This window comes from Oncorhynchus keta, unplaced genomic scaffold (assembly GCF_023373465.1).
Source record: "Oncorhynchus keta strain PuntledgeMale-10-30-2019 unplaced genomic scaffold, Oket_V2 Un_contig_7802_pilon_pilon, whole genome shotgun sequence".
In the NCBI taxonomy this organism is placed as follows: domain Eukaryota; kingdom Metazoa; phylum Chordata; class Actinopteri; order Salmoniformes; family Salmonidae; genus Oncorhynchus; species Oncorhynchus keta.
The window spans coordinates 70,001-88,231 of record NW_026289685.1 but is presented as its reverse complement, the minus strand read 5'-3'; the positions used below and the strand labels follow the sequence as shown (position 1 = coordinate 88,231).

General features: G+C 66.3%; 1 pseudogene; it reads right to left on the bottom strand.

Annotated features, from left to right (window-relative positions):
• The window catches only part of LOC118382550 (slit homolog 2 protein-like), a 103,632-nt pseudogene that overhangs the window by 15,409 nt on the left and 69,992 nt on the right, over window positions 1-18,231 (bottom strand).

The following is an 18,231-nucleotide window of genomic DNA, read 5'->3' as shown; positions in this document are numbered from 1 at the left end:
GCTCCAGTCTGACCCCCAGGTCCTGTCCCTGCTCCAGTCTGACCCCCAGGTCCTGTACCTGTCCCTGCTCCAGTCTGACCCCCAGGTCCTGTACCTGTCCCTGCTCCAGTCCGACCCCCAGGTCCTGTACCTGTCCCTGCTCCAGTCCGACCCCCAGGTCCTGTACCTGTCCCTGCTCCAGTCTGACCCCCAGGTCCTGTACCTGTCCCTGCTCCAGTCTGACCCCCAGGTCCTGTCCCTGCTCCAGTCTGACCCCCAGGTCCTGTCCCTGCTCCAGCCTGACCCCCAGGTCCTGTACCTGCTCCAGTCTGACCCCCAGGTCCTGTACCTGTCCCTGCTCCAGCCTGACCCCCAGGTTCTGTCCCTGCTCCAGTCCGACCCCCAGGTCCTGTACCTGTCCCTGCTCCAGTCCGACCCCCAGGTCCTGTACCTGTCCCTGCTCCAGCCCGACCCCCAGGTCCTGTACCTGTCCCTGCTCCAGCCTGACCCCCAGGTCCTGTACCTGCTCCAGTCTGACCCCCAGGTCCTGTACCTGTCCCTGCTCCAGCTTGACCCCCAGGTCCTGTACCTGCTCCAGTCTGACCCCCAGGTCCTGTACCTGTCCCTGCTCCAGTCTGACCCCCTGGTCCTGTACCTGTCCCTGCTTCAGCCCGACCCCCAGGTCCTTTACCTGTCCCTGCTCCAGTCCGACCCCCAGGTCCTGTACCTGTCCCTGCTCCAGTCCGACCCCCAGGTCCTGTACCTGTCCCTGCTCCAGCCCGACCCCCAGGTCCTGTACCTGTCCCTGCTCCAGCCTGACCCCCAGGTCCTGTACCTGCTCCAGTCTGACCCCCAGGTCCTGTACCTGTCCCTGCTCCAGCTTGACCCCCAGGTCCTGTACCTGCTCCAGTCTGACCCCCAGGTTCTGTACCTGTCCCTGCTCCAGTCTGACCCCCTGGTCCTGTACCTGTCCCTGCTTCAGCCCGACCCCAGGTCCTTTACCTGTCCCTGCTCCAGCCCGACCCCCAGGTCCTGTACCTGTCCCTGCTCCAGCCCGACCCCCAGGTCCTGTACCTGTCCCTGCTCCAGCCCGACCCCCAGGTCCTGTACCTGTCCCTGCTCCAGTCTGACCCCCAGGTCCTGTACCTGTCCCTGCTCCAGTCCGACCCCCAGGTCCTGTCCCTGCTCCAGCCCGACCCCCAGGTCCTGTACCTGTCCCTGCTCCAGCCCGACCCCCAGGTCCTTACCTGTCCCTGCTCCAGTCTGACCCCCAGGTCCTGTACCTGTCCCTGCTCCAGTCTGACCCCCAGGTCCTGTCCCTGCTCCAGTCTGACCCCCAGGTCCCTGCTCCAGTCTGACCCCCAGGTCCTGTACCTGTCCCTGCTCCAGTCCGACCCCCAGGTCCTGTCCCTGCTCCAGCCCGAACCCCAGGTCCCGTACCTGTCCCTGCTCCAGTCCGACCCCCAGGTCCTGTACCTGTCCCTGCTCCAGCCCGACCCCCAGGTCCTGTACCTGTCCCTGCTCCAGCCTGACCCCCAGGTCCTGTACCTGCTCCAGTCTGACCCCCAGGTCCTGTACCTGTCCCTGCTCCAGCTTGACCCCCAGGTCCTGTACCTGCTCCAGTCTGACCCCCAGGTTCTGTACCTGTCCCTGCTCCAGTCTGACCCCCTGGTCCTGTACCTGTCCCTGCTTCAGCCCGACCCCCAGGTCCTTTACCTGTCCCTGCTCCAGCCCGACCCCCAGGTCCTGTACCTGTCCCTGCTCCAGCCCGACCCCCAGGTCCTGTACCTGTCCCTGCTCCAGCCCGACCCCCAGGTCCTGTACCTGTCCCTGCTCCAGTCTGACCCCCAGGTCCTGTACCTGTCCCTGCTCCAGTCCGACCCCAGGTCCTGTCCCTGCTCCAGCCCCGACCCCCAGGTCCTGTACCTGTCCCTGCTCCAGCCCGACCCCCAGGTCCTTTACCTGTCCCTGCTCCAGTCTGACCCCCAGGTCCTGTACCTGTCCCTGCTCCAGTCTGACCCCCAGGTCCTGTCCCTGCTCCAGTCTGACCCCCAGGTCCTGTCCCTGCTCCAGTCTGACCCCCAGGTCCTGTACCTGTCCCTGCTCCAGTCCGACCCCCAGGTCCTGTCCCTGCTCCAGCCCGAACCCCAGGTCCCGTACCTGTCCCTGCTCCAGTCTGACCCCCAGGTCCTGTACCTGTCCCTGCTCCTGTCTGACCCCCAGGTCCTGTACCTGTCCCTGCTCCAGTCTGACCCCCAGGTCCTGTACCTGTCCCTGCTCCTGTCTGACCCCCAGGTCCTGTACCTGTCCCTGCTCCAGCCTGACCCCCAGGTCCTGTCCCTGCTCCAGCCCGACCCCCAGGTCCTGTACCTGTCCCTGCTCCAGCCCGACCCCCAGGTCCTGTACCTGTCCCTGCTCCAGCCCGACCCCCAGGTCCTGTACCTGCTCCAGTCCGACCCCCAGGTCCTGTACCTGTCCCTGCTCCAGTCTGACCCCCAGGTCCTGTCCCTGCTCCAGCCCGACCCCCAGGTCCTGTACCTGTCCCTGCTCCAGTCCGACCCCCAGGTCCAGTACCTGTCCCTGCTCCAGTCCGACCCCAGGTCCTGTACCTGTCCCTGCTCCAGTCCGACCCCCAGGTCCTGTACCTGTCCCTGCTCCAGCCCGACCCCCAGGTCCTGTACCTGTCCCTGCTCCAGTCCGACCCCCAGGTCCTGTACCTGCTCCAGTCTGACCCCCAGGTCCTGTCCCTGCTCCAGTCTGACCCCCAGGTCCTGTCCCTGCTCCAGTCTGACCCCCAGGTCCTGTCCCTGCTCCAGTCTGACCCCCAGGTCCTGTCCCTGCTCCAGTCTGACCCCCAGGTCCTGTACCTGTCCCTGCTCCAGTCTGACCCCCAGGTCCTGTACCTGTCCCTGCTCCAGTCCGACCCCCAGGTCCTGTACCTGTCCCTGCTCCAGTCTGACCCCCAGGTCCTGTACCTGTCCCTGCTCCAGTCCGACCCCCAGGTCCTGTACCTGTCCCTGCTCCAGTCCGACCCCCAGGTCCTGTACCTGTCCCTGCTCCAGTCTGACCCCCAGGTCCTGTACCTGTCCCTGCTCCAGTCCGACCCCCAGGTCCTGTACCTGTCCCTGCTCCAGTCCGACCCCCAGGTCCTGTACCTGTCCCTGCTCCAGTCTGACCCCCAGGTCCTGTACCTGTCCCTGCTCCAGTCCGACCCCCAGGTCCTGTCCCTGCTCCAGTCCGACCCCCAGGTCCTGTCCCTGCTCCAGTCTGACCCCCAGGTCCTGTACCTGTTCCTGCTCCAGTCTGACCCCCAGGTCCAGTACCTGTCCCTGCTCCAGTCCGACCCCCAGGTCCTGTACCTGTCCCTGCTCCAGTCCGACCCCCAGGTCCTGTACCTGTCCCTGCTCCAGTCTGACCCCCAGGTCCAGTACCTGTCCCTGCTCCAGTCTGACCCCCAGGTCCTGTACCTGTCCCTGCTCCAGTCCGACCCCCAGGTCCTGTACCTGTCCCTGCTCCGGTCCGACCCCCAGGTCCTGTACCTGTCCCTGCTCCAGTCCGACCCCCAGGTCCTGTACCTGTCCCTGCTCCAGTCTGACCCCCAGGTCCTGTACCTGTCCCTGCTCCAGCCTGACCCCCAGGTCCTGTACCTGTCCCTGCTCTAGTCTGACCTCCAGGTCCTGTCCCTGCTCCAGTCTGACCCCCAGGTCCTGTCCCTGCTCCAGCCGACCCCCAGGTCCTGCACCTGTCCCTGCTCCAGTCTGACCCCCAGGTCCTGTCCCTGCTCCAGTCTGACCCCAGGTCCTGTACCTGTCCTGCTCCAGTCCGACCCCCCAGGTCCTGTACCTGTCCCTGCTCCAGTCTGACCCCCAGGTCCTGTACCTGTCCCTGCTCCAGCCTGACCCCCAGGTCCTGTACCTGTCCCTGCTCCAGTCTGACCCCCAGGTCCTGTACCTGTCCCTGCTCCAGCCTGACCCCCAGGTCCTGTACCTGTTCCTGCTCCAGTCTGACCCCCAGGTCCTGTCCCTGCTCCAGTCCGACCCCCAGGTCCTGTACCTGTCCCTGCTCCAGCCTGACCCCCAGGTCCTGTACCTGCTCCAGTCTGACCCCCAGGTCCTGTACCTGTCCCTGCTCCAGTCTGACCCCCAGGTCCTGTCCCTGCTCCAGTCTGACCCCCAGGTCCTGTCCCTGCTCCAGCCTGACCCCCAGGTCCTGTACCTGCTCCAGTCTGACCCCAGGTCCTGTCCCTGCTCCAGTCCGACCCCAGGTCCTGTACCTGTCCCTGCTCCAGCCCGACCCCCAGGTCCTGTACCTGTCCCTGCTCCAGTCTGACCCCCAGGTCCTGCACCTGTCCCTGCTCCAGTCCGACCCCCAGGTCCTGTACCTGTCCCTGCTCCAGCCTGACCCCCAGGTCCTGTCCCTGCTCCAGTCCGACCCCCAGGTCCTGTACCTGTCCCTGCTCCAGTCCGACCCCCAGGTCCTGTACCTGTCCCTGCTCCAGCCCGACCCCCAGGTCCTGTACCTGTCCCTGCTCCAGCCCGACCCCCAGGTCCTGTACCTGCTCCAGTCTGACCCCCAGGTCCTGTACCTGTCCCTGCTCCAGCTTGACCCCCAGGTCCTGTACCTGCTCCAGTCTGACCCCCAGGTCCTGTACCTGTCCCTGCTCCAGTCTGACCCCCTGGTCCTGTACCTGTCCCTGCTTCAGCCCGACCCCCAGGTCCTTTACCTGTCCCTGCTCCAGTCCGACCCCCAGGTCCTGTACCTGTCCCTGCTCCAGTCCGACCCCCAGGTCCTGTACCTGTCCCTGCTCCAGCCCGACCCCCAGGTCCTGTACCTGTCCCTGCTCCAGCCTGACCCCCAGGTCCTGTACCTGCTCCAGTCTGACCCCCAGGTCCTGTACCTGTCCCTGCTCCAGCTTGACCCCCAGGTCCTGTACCTGCTCCAGTCTGACCCCAGGTTCTGTACCTGTCCCTGCTCCAGTCTGACCCCTGGTCCTGTACCTGTCCCTGCTTCAGCCCGACCCCCAGGTCCTTTACCTGTCCCTGCTCCAGCCCGACCCCAGGTCCTGTACCTGTCCCTGCTCCAGCCCGACCCCCAGGTCCTGTACCTGTCCCTGCTCCAGCCCGACCCCCAGGTCCTGTACCTGTCCCTGCTCCAGTCTGACCCCAGGTCCTGTACCTGTCCCTGCTCCAGTCCGACCCCAGGTCCTGTCCCTGCTCCAGCCCGACCCCAGGTCCTGTACCTGTCCCTGCTCCAGCCCGACCCCCAGGTCCTTTACCTGTCCCTGCTCCAGTCTGACCCCCAGGTCCTGTACCTGTCCCTGCTCCAGTCTGACCCCCAGGTCCTGTCCCTGCTCCAGTCTGACCCCCAGGTCCCTGCCCCAGTCCGACCCCTAGGTCCTGTACCTGTCCCTGCTCCAGTCCGACCCCCAGGTCCTGTCCCTGCTCCAGCCCGAACCCCAGGTCCCGTACCTGTCCCTGCTCCAGTCTGACCCCCAGGTCCTGTACCTGTCCCTGCTCCTGTCTGACCCCCAGGTCCTGTACCTGTCCCTGCTCCAGTCTGACCCCCAGGTCCTGTACCTGTCCCTGCTCCTGTCTGACCCCCAGGTCCTGTACCTGTCCCTGCTCCAGCCTGACCCCAGGTCCTGTCCCTGCTCCAGCCCGACCCCCAGGTCCTGTACCTGTCCCTGCTCCAGCCCGATCCCCAGGTCCTGTACCTGTCCCTGCTCCAGCCCGACCCCCAGGTCCTGTACCTGCTCCAGTCTGACCCCCAGGTCCTGTACCTGTCCCTGCTCCAGTCTGACCCCCAGGTCCTGTCCCTGCTCCAGCCCGACCCCCAGGTCCTGTACCTGTCCCTGCTCCAGTCCGACCCCCAGGTCCAGTACCTGTCCCTGCTCCAGTCCGACCCCCAGGTCCTGTACCTGTCCCTGCTCCAGCCCGACCCCCAGGTCCTGTACCTGTCCCTGCTCCAGCCTGACCCCCAGGTCCTGTACCTGCTCCAGTCTGACCCCCAGGTCCTGTACCTGTCCCTGCTCCAGCTTGACCCCCAGGTCCTGTACCTGCTCCAGTCTGACCCCCAGGTCCTGTACCTGTCCCTGCTCCAGTCTGACCCCTGGTCCTGTACCTGTCCCTGCTTCCAGCCCGACCCCAGGTCCTTTACCTGTCCCTGCTCCAGTCCGACCCCAGGTCCTGTACCTGTCCCTGCTCCAGTCCGACCCCAGGTCCTGTACCTGTCCCTGCTCCAGCCCGACCCCCAGGTCCTGTACCTGTCCCTGCTCCAGCCTGACCCCCAGGTCCTGTACCTGCTCCAGTCTGACCCCAGGTCCTGTCCTGTCCCTGCTCCAGCTCCGACCCCCAGGTCCTGTACCTGCTCCAGTCTGACCCCAGGTTCTGTACCTGTCCCTGCTCCAGTCTGACCCCTGGTCCTGTACCTGTCCCTGCTTCAGCCCGACCCCAGGTCCTGTACCTGTCCCTGCTCCAGCCCGACCCCCAGGTCCTGTACCTGTCCCTGCTCCAGCCCCCTGTACCTGTCCTGCTCCAGCCCGACCCCCAGGTCCTGTACCTGTCCCTGCTCCAGTCTGACCCCAGGTCCTGTACCTGTCCCTGCTCCAGTCCGACCCCAGGTCCTGTCCTGCTCTAGCCCGACCCCAGGTCCTGTACCTGTCCCTGCTCCAGCCCGACCCCAGGTCCTGTACCTGTCCCTGCTCCAGTCCGACCCCCAGGTCCTGTCCTGTCCCTGCTCCAGTCTGACCCCAGGTCCTGTCCTGCTCCAGTCTGACCCCTGCTCCAGTCTGACCCCCAGGTCCTGTACCTGTCCCTGCTCCAGTCCGACCCCCAGGTCCTGTCCCTGCTCCAGCCCGACCCCAGGTCCTGTACCTGTCCCTGCTCCAGTCTGACCCCCAGGTCCTGTACCTGTCCCTGCTCCTGTCTGACCCCAGGTCCTGTACCTGTCCCTGCTCCAGTCTGACCCCAGGTCCTGTACCTGTCCCTGCTCCTGTCTGACCCCCAGGTCCTGTACCTGTCCCTGCTCCAGCCTGACCCCAGGTCCTGTCCCTGCTCCAGCCCTGACCCCCAGGTCCTGTACCTGTCCCTGCTCCAGCCCGACCCCCAGGTCCTGTGCCTGTCCCTGCTCCAGCCCGACCCCAGGTCCTGTACCTGCTCCAGTCCGACCCCCAGGTCCTGTACCTGTCCCTGCTCCAGTCTGACCCCAGGTCCTGTCCCTGCTCCAGCCCGACCCCCAGGTCCTGTACCTGTCCCTGCTCCAGTCCGACCCCCAGGTCCTGTACCTGTCCCTGCTCCAGTCCGACCCCCAGGTCCTGTACCTGTCCCTGCTCCAGTCCGACCCCAGGTCCTGTACCTGTCCTGCTCCAGCCCGACCCCCAGGTCCTGTACCTGTCCCTGCTCCAGTCCGACCCCAGGTCCTGTACCTGCTCCAGTCTGACCCCCAGGTCCTGTCCCTGCTCCAGTCTGACCCCCAGGTCCTGTCCCTGCTCCAGTCTGACCCCCAGGTCCTGTCCCTGCTCCAGTCTGACCCCAGGTCCTGTCCCTGCTCCAGTCTGACCCCCAGGTCCTGTACCTGTCCCTGCTCCAGTCTGACCCCCAGGTCCTGTACCTGTCCCTGCTCCAGTCCGACCCCCAGGTCCTGTACCTGTCCCTGCTCCAGTCCGACCCCCAGGTCCTGTACCTGTCCCTGCTCCAGTCTGACCCCAGGTCCTGTACCTGTCCCTGCTCCAGTCTGACCCCCAGGTCCTGTCCCTGCTCCAGTCTGACCCCCAGGTCCTGTCCCTGCTCCAGCCTGACCCCCAGGTCCTGTACCTGCTCCAGTCTGACCCCCAGGTCCTGTCCCTGCTCCAGTCCGACCCCTAGGTCCTGTACCTGTCCCTGCTCCAGCCCGACCCCCAGGTCCTGTACCTGTCCCTGCTCCAGTCTGACCCCCAGGTCCTGCACCTGTCCCTGCTCCAGTCCGACCCCCAGGTCCTGTACCTGTCCCTGCTCCAGCCTGACCCCCAGGTCCTGTCCCTGCTCCAGTCCGACCCCCAGGTCCTGTACCTGTCCCTGCTCCAGTCCGACCCCCAGGTCCTGTACCTGTCCCTGCTCCAGCCCGACCCCCAGGTCCTGTACCTGTCCCTGCTCCAGCCTGACCCCCAGGTCCTGTACCTGCTCCAGTCTGACCCCCAGGTCCTGTACCTGTCCCTGCTCCAGCTTGACCCCCAGGTCCTGTACCTGCTCCAGTCTGACCCCCAGGTCCTGTACCTGTCCCTGCTCCAGTCTGACCCCCAGGTCCTGTACCTGTCCCTGCTTCAGCCCGACCCCCAGGTCCTCCTGTCCCTGCTCCAGTCCGACCCCCAGGTCCTGTACCTGTCCCTGCTCCAGTCCGACCCCCAGGTCCTGCACCTGTCCCTGCTCCAGTCCGACCCCCAGGTCCTGTACCTGTCCTGCTCCAGCCTGACCCCCAGGTCCTGTACCTGCTCCAGTCTGACCCCCAGGTCCTGTACCTGTCCCTGCTCCAGCTTGACCCCCAGGTCCTGTCCTGCTCCAGTCTGACCCCCAGGTCCTGTACCTGTCCCTGCTCCAGTCTGACCCCCAGGTCCTGTACCTGTCCCTGCTCAGCCCGACCCCCAGGTCCTGTACCTGTCCCTGCTCCAGCCCGACCCCCAGGTCCTGTACCTGTCCCTGCTCCAGTCCGACCCCAGGTCCTGTACCTGTCCCTGCTCCAGTCCGACCCCAGGTCCTGTACCTGTCCCTGCTCCAGTCTGACCCCCAGGTCCTGTACCTGTCCCTGCTCCAGTCCGACCCCCAGGTCCTGTCCCTGCTCCAGCTGACCCCCAGGTCCTGTACCTGTCCCTGCTCCAGCCCGACCCCCAGGTCCTGTACCTGTCCCTGCTCCAGTCTGACCCCCAGGTCCTGTACCTGTCCCTGCCAGTCTGACCCCCAGGTCCTGTCCCTGCTCCAGTCTGACCCCCAGGTCCCTGCTCCAGTCTGACCCCCAGGTCCTGTACCTGTCCCTGCTCCAGTCCGACCCCCAGGTCCAGCCCGAACCCCAGGTGTACCTGTCCCTGCTCCAGTCCGACCCCCAGGTCCTGTACCTGTCCCTGCTCCAGTCCGACCCCCAGGTCCTGTACCTGTCCCTGCTCCAGCCTGACCCCCAGGTCCTGTACCTGCTCCAGTCTGACCCCCAGGTCCTGTACCTGTCCCTGCTCCAGCTTGACCCCCAGGTCCTGTACCCCTGCTCCAGTCTGACCCCAGGTCCTGTACCTGTCCCTGCTCCAGTCTGACCCCCTGGTCCTGTACCTGTCCCTGCTCCAGTCCGACCCCCAGGTCCTGTACCTGTCCCTGCTCCAGCCCGACCCCAGGTCCTGTACCTGTCCCTGCTCCAGTCCGACCCCCAGGTCCTGTACCTGTCCCTGCTCCAGCCCGACCCCCAGGTCTGTACCTGTCCCTGCTCCAGTCCCCCAGGTCCTGTCCTGTCCCTGCTCCAGTCCGACCCCCCCAGGTCCTGTCCCTGCTCCAGTCCGACCCCCAGGTCCTGTACCTGTCCCTGCTCCAGTCCGACCCCCAGGTCCTTTACCTGTCCCTGCTCCAGTCCCCCAGGTCCTGTACCTGTCCCTGCTCCAGTCTGACCCCCAGGTCCTGTCCCTGCTCCAGTCTGACCCCCAGGTCCCTGCCCAGTCTGACCCCAGGTCCTGTACCTGTCCCTGCTCCAGTCCGACCCCAGGTCCTGTCCCTGCTCCAGTCCGACCCCAGGTCCTGTACCTGTCCTGCTCCAGTCTGACCCCAGGTCCTGTACCTGTCCCTGCTCCTGTCTGACCCCCAGGTCCTGTCCTGTCCCTGCTCCAGTCTGACCCCAGGTCCTGTACCTGTCCCTGCTCCAGTCTGACCCCCAGGTCCTGTACCTGTCCCTGCTCCAGCCTGACCCCAGGTCCTGTCCCTGCTCCAGCCCGACCCCCAGGTCCTGTACCTGTCCCTGCTCCAGCCCGACCCCCAGGTCCTGTACCTGTCCCTGCTCCAGCCCGACCCCCAGGTCCTGTACCTGCTCCAGTCCGACCCCAGGTCCTGTACCTGTCCCTGCTCCAGTCCGACCCCCAGGTCCTGTCCCTGCTCCAGCCTGACCCCCAGGTCCTGTCCTGTCCCTGCTCCAGTCCGACCCCAGGTCCAGTACCTGTCCCTGCTCCAGTCCGACCCCAGGTCCTGTACCTGTCCCTGCTCCAGTCCGACCCCAGGTCCTGTACCTGTCCCTGCTCCAGTCCGACCCCCAGGTCCTGTACCTGTCCCTGCTCCAGTCCGACCCCCAGGTCCTGTACCTGCTCCAGTCTGACCCCAGGTCCTGTCCCTGCTCCAGTCTGACCCCCAGGTCCTGTCCCTGCTCCAGTCCTGTCCCTGCTCCAGTCTGACCCCCAGGTCCTGTCCCTGCTCCAGTCTGACCCCCAGGTCCTGTACCTGTCCCTGCTCCAGTCTGACCCCCAGGTCCTGTACCTGTCCCTGCTCCAGTCTGACCCCCAGGTCCTGTACCTGTCCCTGCTCCAGTCTGACCCCCAGGTCCTGTACCTGTCCCTGCTCCAGTCCGACCCCCAGGTCCTGTACCTGTCCCTGCTCCAGTCTGACCCCCAGGTCCTGTACCTGTCCCTGCTCCAGTCTGACCCCCAGGTCCTGTACCTGTCCCTGCTCCAGTCTGACCCCAGGTCCTGTACCTGTCCCTGCTCCAGTCCGACCCCCAGGTCCTGTCCTGTCCCTGCTCCAGTCTGACCCCCAGGTCCTGTACCTGTCCCTGCTCCAGTCCGACCCCCAGGTCCTGTCCCTGCCCCTGCTCCAGTCCGACCCCCAGGTCCTGTCCCTGCTCCAGTCTGACCCCCAGGTCCTGTACCTGTCCCTGCTCCAGTCCGACCCCCAGGTCCTGTACCTGTCCCTGCTCCAGTCTGACCCCCAGGTCCTGTACCTGTCCCTGCTCCAGTCTGACCCCCAGGTCCTGTACCTGTCCCTGCTCCAGTCTGACCCCAGGTCCTGTCCTGTCCCTGCTCCAGTCTGACCCCCAGGTCCTGTCCCTGCTCCAGTCCGACCCCCAGGTCCTGTACCTGTCCCTGCTCCAGTCCGACCCCCAGGTCCTGTACCTGTCCCTGCTCCAGTCCGACCCCCCAGGTCCTGTACCTGTCCCTGCTCCAGTCTGACCCCCAGGTCCTGTACCTGTCCCTGCTCCAGTCTGACCCCCAGGTCCTGTACCTGTCCCTGCTCCAGTCCAGTCTCCAGTCCGACCCCCAGGTCCTGTCCCTGCTCCAGTCTGACCCCCAGGTCCTGTACCTGTCCCTGCTCCAGTCCGACCCCAGGTCCTGTCCCTGCTCCAGTCTGACCCCAGGTCCTGTCCTGTCCCTGCTCCAGTCCGACCCCCAGGTCCTGTCCTGTCCCTGCTCCAGTCCGACCCCCAGGTCCTGTACCTGTCCCTGCTCCAGTCCGACCCCCAGGTCCTGTCCAGTCCCCCTGCCTCCAGTCTGACCCCCAGGTCCTGTACCTGTCCCTGCTCCAGTCTGACCCCCAGGTCCTGTCCCTGCTCCAGTCTGACCCCAGGTCCTGTCCCTGCTCCAGTCTGACCCCCAGGTCCTGTACCTGTCCCTGCTCCGGTCCGACCCCCAGGTCCTGTACCTGTCCCTGCTCCAGTCCGACCCCCAGGTCCTGTACCTGTCCCTGCTCCAGTCTGACCCCCAGGTCCTGTACCTGTCCCTGCTCCAGTCTGACCCCAGGTCCTGTACCTGTCCCTGCTCCAGTCCGACCCCCAGGTCCTGTACCTGTCCCTGCTCCAGTCCGACCCCCAGGTCCTGTCCTGTCCCTGCTCCAGTCTGACCCCCAGGTCCTGTACCTGTCCCTGCTCCAGTCCGACCCCAGGTCCTGTCCCTGCTCCAGTCTGACCCCCAGGTCCTGTACCTGTCCCTGCTCCAGTCCGACCCCAGGTCCTGTCCCTGCTCCAGCCCGACCCCCAGGTCCTGTCCTGTCCCTGCTCCAGTCCGACCCCCAGGTCCTGTACCTGTCCCTGCTCCAGTCTGACCCCAGGTCCTGTCCCTGCTCCAGTCCTGTCCCAGGTCCTGTCCCTGCTCCAGTCCGACCCCCAGGTCCTGTACCTGTCCCTGCTCCAGTCTGACCCCAGGTCCTGTACCTGTCCCTGCTCCAGTCCGACCCCCAGGTCCTGTCCCTGCTCCAGTCCGACCCCAGGTCCTGTACCTGTCCCTGCTCCAGTCTGACCCCCAGGTCCTGTACCTGTCCCTGCTCCAGTCCGACCCCAGGTCCTGTACCTGTCCCTGCTCCAGTCCGACCCCCAGGTCCTGTACCTGTCCCTGCTCCAGTCCGACCCCCAGGTCCTGTACCTGTCCCTGCTCCAGTCTGACCCCCAGGTCCTGTCCCTGCTCCAGCCCGACCCCCAGGTCCTGTCCCTGCTCCAGTCCGACCCCCAGGTCCTGTACCTGTCCCTGCTCCAGTCCGACCCCCAGGTCCTGTACCTGCCCTCCAGTCCGACCCCCAGGTCCTGTCCTGTCCCTGCTCCTGACTCCAGGTCCTCCCTGAGTCCCCCAGGTCCTGTACCTGTCCCTGCTCCAGTCCGACCCCCAGGTCCTGTACCTGTCCCTGCTCCAGTCCGACCCCAGGTCCTGTACCTGTCCCTGCTCCAGTCCGACCCCCAGGTCCTGTACCTGTCCCTGCTCCAGTCCGACCCCCAGGTCCTGTACCTGTCCCTGCTCCAGTCCGACCCCCAGGTCCTGTACCTGTCCCTGCTCAGTCTGACCCCCAGGTCCTGTCCCTGCTCCAGTCTGACCCCAGGTCCTGTCCCCCTGCTCCAGTCCGACCCCCAGGTCCTGTCCTGTCCCTGCTCCAGTCTGACCCCCAGGTCCCTGTCCCTGCTCCAGTCTGACCCCCAGGTCCTGTCCCCTGCTCCAGTCTGACCCCCAGGTCCTGTACCTGTCCCTGCTCCAGTCCGACCCCCAGGTCCTGTACCTGTCCCTGCTCCAGTCCGACCCCCAGGTCCTGTACCTGTCCCTGCTCCAGTCCGACCCCAGGTCCTGTACCTGTCCCTGCTCCAGTCCGACCCCCAGGTCCTGTACCTGTCCCTGCTCCAGTCTGACCCCAGGTCCTGTACCTGTCCCTGCTCCAGTCCCCCCCAGGTCCTGTACCTGTCCCTGCTCCAGTCCGACCCCCAGGTCCTGTACCTGTCCCTGCTCCAGTCCGACCCCCAGGTCCTGTACCTGTCCCTGCTCCAGTCCGACCCCCAGGTCCTGTCCCCCTGCTCCAGTCCGACCCCCAGGTCCTGTCCCTGCTCCAGTCTGACCCCAGGTCCTGTCCTGTCCCTGCTCCAGTCTGACCCCAGGTCCCTGTCCCTGCTCCAGTCCGACCCCCAGGTCCTGTACCTGTCCCTGCTCCAGTCCGACCCCAGGTCCTGTACCTGTCCCTGCTCCAGTCCGACCCCCAGGTCCTGTACCTGTCCCTGCTCCAGTCCGACCCCAGGTCCTGTACCTGTCCCTGCTCCAGTCCGACCCCCAGGTCCTGTACCTGTCCCTGCTCCAGTCCGACCCCCAGGTCCTGTACCTGTCCCTGCTCCAGTCCGACCCCCAGGTCCTGTACTGTCCTGCTCCAGTCCGACCCCCAGGTCCTGTACCTGTCCCTGCTCCAGTCCGACCCCCAGGTCCTGTACCTGTCCCTGCTCCAGTCTGACCCCCAGGTCCTGTACCTGTCCCTGCTCCAGTCCGACCCCAGGTCCTGTCCCTGCTCCAGTCCGACCCCCAGGTCCTGTCCCTGCTCCAGTCCGACCCCCAGGTCCTGTCCCTGCTCCAGTCTGACCCCAGGTCCTGTACCTGTCCCTGCTCCAGTCCGACCCCAGGTCCTGTACCTGTCCCTGCTCCAGTCCGACCCCCAGGTCCTGTACCTGTCCCTGCTCCAGTCCGACCCCAGGTCCTGTACCTGTCCCTGCTCCAGTCTGACCCCCAGGTCCTGTACCTGTCCCTGCTCCAGTCCGACCCCAGGTCCTGTACCTGTCCCTGCTCCAGTCCGACCCCAGGTCCTGTACCTGTCCCTGCTCCAGTCCGACCCCCCAGGTCCTGTACCTGTCCCTGCTCCAGTCCGACCCCCAGGTCCTGTACCTGTCCCTGCTCCAGTCCGACCCCCAGGTCCTGTACCTGTCCCTGCTCCAGTCTGACCCCCAGGTCCTGTACCTGTCCCTGCTCCAGTCCGACCCCCAGGTCCTGTACCTGTCCCTGCTCCAGTCCGACCCCCAGGTCCTGTCCCTGCTCCAGTCTGACCCCCAGGTCCTGTACCTGTCCCTGCTCCAGTCCGACCCCCAGGTCCTGTCCCTGCTCCAGTCTGACCCCCAGGTCCTGTACCTGTCCCTGCTCCAGTCCGACCCCCAGGTCCTGTCCCTGCTCCAGCCCGACCCCCAGGTCCTGTACCTGTCCCTGCTCCAGCCCGACCACCAGGTCCTTACCTGTCCCTGCTCCAGTCTGACCCCCAGGTCCTGTACCTGTCCCTGCTCCAGTCTGACCCCCAGGTCCTGTCCCTGCTCCAGTCTGACCCCCAGGTCCTGTCCCTGCTCCAGTCCGACCCCCAGGTCCTGTACCTGTCCCTGCTCCAGTCCGACCCCCAGGTCCTGTCCCTGCTCCAGTCTGACCCCAGGTCCTGTCCCTGCTCCAGTCTGACCCCCAGGTCCTGTACCTGTCCCTGCTCCAGTCCGACCCCCCAGGTCCTGTACCTGTCCCTGCTCCAGTCTGACCCCCAGGTCCTGTACCTGTCCCTGCTCCAGTCTGACCCCCAGGTCCTGTACCTGTCCCTGCTCCAGTCCGACCCCCAGGTCCTGTCCCTGCTCCAGTCCGACCCCAGGTCCTGTCCTGTCCCTGCTCCAGCCCGACCCCCAGGTCCTGTACCTGTCCCTGCTCCAGTCCGACCCCAGGTCCTGTACCTGTCCCTGCTCCAGTCCGACCCCCAGGTCCTGTACCTGTCCCTGCTCCAGTCTGACCCCCAGGTCCTGTACCTGTCCCTGCTCCAGTCCCGACCCCCAGGTCCTGTACCTGTCCCTGCTCCAGTCCGACCCCAGGTCCTGTACCTGTCCCTGCTCCAGTCCGACCCCAGGTCCTGTCCTGTCCCTGCTCCAGTCTGACCCCAGGTCCTGTACCTGTCCCTGCTCCAGTCCGACCCCCAGGTCCTGTACCTGTCCCTGCTCCAGTCCGACCCCCAGGTCCTGTACCTGTCCCTGCCCAGTCTGACCCCAGGTCCTGTCCCCCTGCTCCAGTCCGACCCCAGGTCCTGTCCCTGCTCCAGTCTGACCCCCAGGTCCTGTCCCTGCTCCAGTCTGACCCCCAGGTCCTGTCCCTGCTCCAGTCTGACCCCAGGTCCTGTACCTGTCCCTGCTCCAGTCTGACCCCCAGGTCCTGTACCTGTCCCTGCTCCAGTCCGACCCCCAGGTCCTGTACCTGTCCCTGCTCCAGTCTGACCCCCAGGTCCTGTACCTGTCCCTGCTCCAGTCCGACCCCCAGGTCCTGTACCTGTCCCTGCTCCAGTCCGACCCCAGGTCCTGTACCTGTCCCTGCTCCAGTCTGACCCCCAGGTCCTGTACCTGTCCCTGCTCCAGTCCGACCCCAGGTCCTGTACCTGTCCCTGCTCCAGTCCGACCCCAGGTCCTGTACCTGTCCCTGCTCCAGTCTGACCCCCCAGGTCCTGTACCTGTCCCTGCTCCAGTCCGACCCCCAGGTCCTGTACCTGTCCCTGCAGTCCGACCCCAGGTCCTGTCCTGTCCCTGCTCCAGTCTGACCCCCAGGTCCTGTCCCTGCTCCAGTCCGACCCCAGGTCCTGTCCCTGCTCCAGTCTGACCCCCAGGTCCTGTCCCTGCTCCAGTCTGACCCCCAGGTCCTGTACCTGTCCCTGCTCCAGTCCGACCCCCAGGTCCTGTACCTGTCCCTGCTCCAGTCTGACCCCCAGGTCCTGTACCTGTCCCTGCTCCAGTCCGACCCCCAGGTCCTGTACCTGTCCCTGCTCCAGTCCGACCCCCAGGTCCTGTACCTGTCCCTGCTCCAGTCCGACCCCCAGGTCCTGTACCTGTCCCTGCTCCAGTCCGACCCCCAGGTCCTGTACCTGTCCCTGCTCCAGTCCGACCCCCAGGTCCTGTACCTGTCCCTGCTCCAGTCCGACCCCCAGGTCCTGTACCTGTCCCTGCTCCAGTCCGACCCCCAGGTCCTGTCCCTGCTCCAGTCCGACCCCCAGGTCCTGTCCCTGCTCCAGTCCGACCCCCAGGTCCTGTACCTGTCCCTGCTCCAGTCTGACCCCCAGGTCCTGTACCTGTCCCTGCTCCAGTCCGACCCCCAGGTCCTGTACCTGTCCCTGCTCCAGTCCGACCCCCAGGTCCTGTACCTGTCCCTGCTCCAGTCTGACCCCCAGGTCCAGTACCTGTCCCTGCTCCAGTCTGACCCCCAGGTCCTGTACCTGTCCCTGCTCCAGTCCGACCCCCAGGTCCTGTACCTGTCCCTGCTCCAGTCCGACCCCCAGGTCCTGTACCTGTCCCTGCTCCAGTCCGACCCCCAGGTCCTGTACCTGTCCCTGCTCCAGTCCGACCCCCAGGTCCTGTACCTGTCCCTGCTCCAGTCCGACCCCCAGGTCCTGTACCTGTCCCTGCTCCAGTCCGACCCCCAGGTCCTGTACCTGTCCCTGCTCCAGTCCGACCCCCAGGTCCTGTACCTGTCCCTGCTCCAGTCCGACCCCAGGTCCTGTACCTGTCCCTGCTCCAGTCTGACCCCAGGTCCTGTCCCTGCTCCAGTCTGACCCCCAGGTCCTGTCCCTGCTCCAGTCTGACCCCAGGTCCTGTACCTGTTCCTGCTCCAGTCTGACCCCAGGTCCTGTACCTGTCCCTGCTCCAGTCCGACCCCCAGGTCCTGTACCTGTCCCTGCTCCAGTCCGACCCCCAGGTCCTGTACCTGTCCCTGCTCCAGTCTGACCCCAGGTCCTGTACCTGTCCCTGCTCCAGTCCGACCCCCAGGTCCTGTACCTGTCCCTGCTCCAGTCCGACCCCAGGTCCTGTACCTGTCCCTGCTCCAGTCCGACCCCAGGTCCTGTACCTGTCCCTGCTCCAGTCCGACCCCAGGTCCTGTACCTGTCCCTGCTCCAGTCCGACCCCCAGGTCCTGTACCTGTCCCTGCTCCAGTCTGACCCCAGGTCCTGTACCTGTCCCTGCTCCAGTCCGACCCCCAGGTCCTGTACCTGTCCCTGCTCCAGTCCGACCCCAGGTCCTGTCCCTGCTCCAGTCTGACCCCCAGGTACCTGTCCCTGCTCCAGTCCGACCCCAGGTCCTGTCCCTGCTCCAGTCCGACCCCCAGGTCCTGTACCTGTCCCTGCTCCAGTCCGACCCCAGGTCCTGTCCCTGCTCCAGTCCTGTCCCTGCTCCAGTCTGACCCCCAGGTCCTGTCCTGTCCCTGCTCCAGTCTGACCCCAGGTCCTGTACCTGTCCCTGCTCCAGTCCGACCCCCAGGTCCTGTACCTGTCCCTGCTCCAGTCCGACCCCCAGGTCCTGTACCTGTCCCTGCTCCAGTCCGACCCCCAGGTCCTGTACCTGTCCCTGCTCCAGTCCGACCCCCAGGTCCTGTACCTGTCCCTGCTCCAGTCCGACCCCCAGGTCCTGTACCTGTCCCTGCTCCAGTCCGACCCCCAGGTCCTGTACCTGTCCCTGCTCCAGTCCGACCCCAGGTCCTGTACCTGTCCCTGCTCCAGTCCGACCCCCAGGTCCTGTACCTGTCCCTGCTCCAGTCCGACCCCCAGGTCCTGTACCTGTCCCTGCTCCAGTCCGACCCCCAGGTCCTGTCCCTGCTCCAGTCCTGTCCCTGCTCCAGTCTGACCCCAGGTCCTGTACCTGTCCCTGCTCCAGTCCGACCCCCAGGTCCTGTACCTGTCCCTGCTCCAGTCCGACCCCAGGTCCTGTACCTGTCCCTGCTCCAGTCCGACCCCCAGGTCCTGTACCTGTCCCTGCTCCAGTCCGACCCCCAGGTCCTGTACCTGTCCCTGCTCCAGTCCGACCCCCAGGTCCTGTACCTGTCCCTGCTCCAGTCCGACCCCCAGGTCCTGTACCTGTCCCTGCTCCATTCCGACCCCCAGGTCCTGTACCTGTCCCTGCTCCAGTCCGACCCCCAGGTCCTGTACCTGTCCCTGCTCCAGTCCCACCCCCAGGTCCTGTACCTGTCCCTGCTCCAGTCCGACCCCAGGTCCTGTACCTGTCCCTGCTCCAGTCCGACCCCCAGGTCCTGTACCTGTCCCT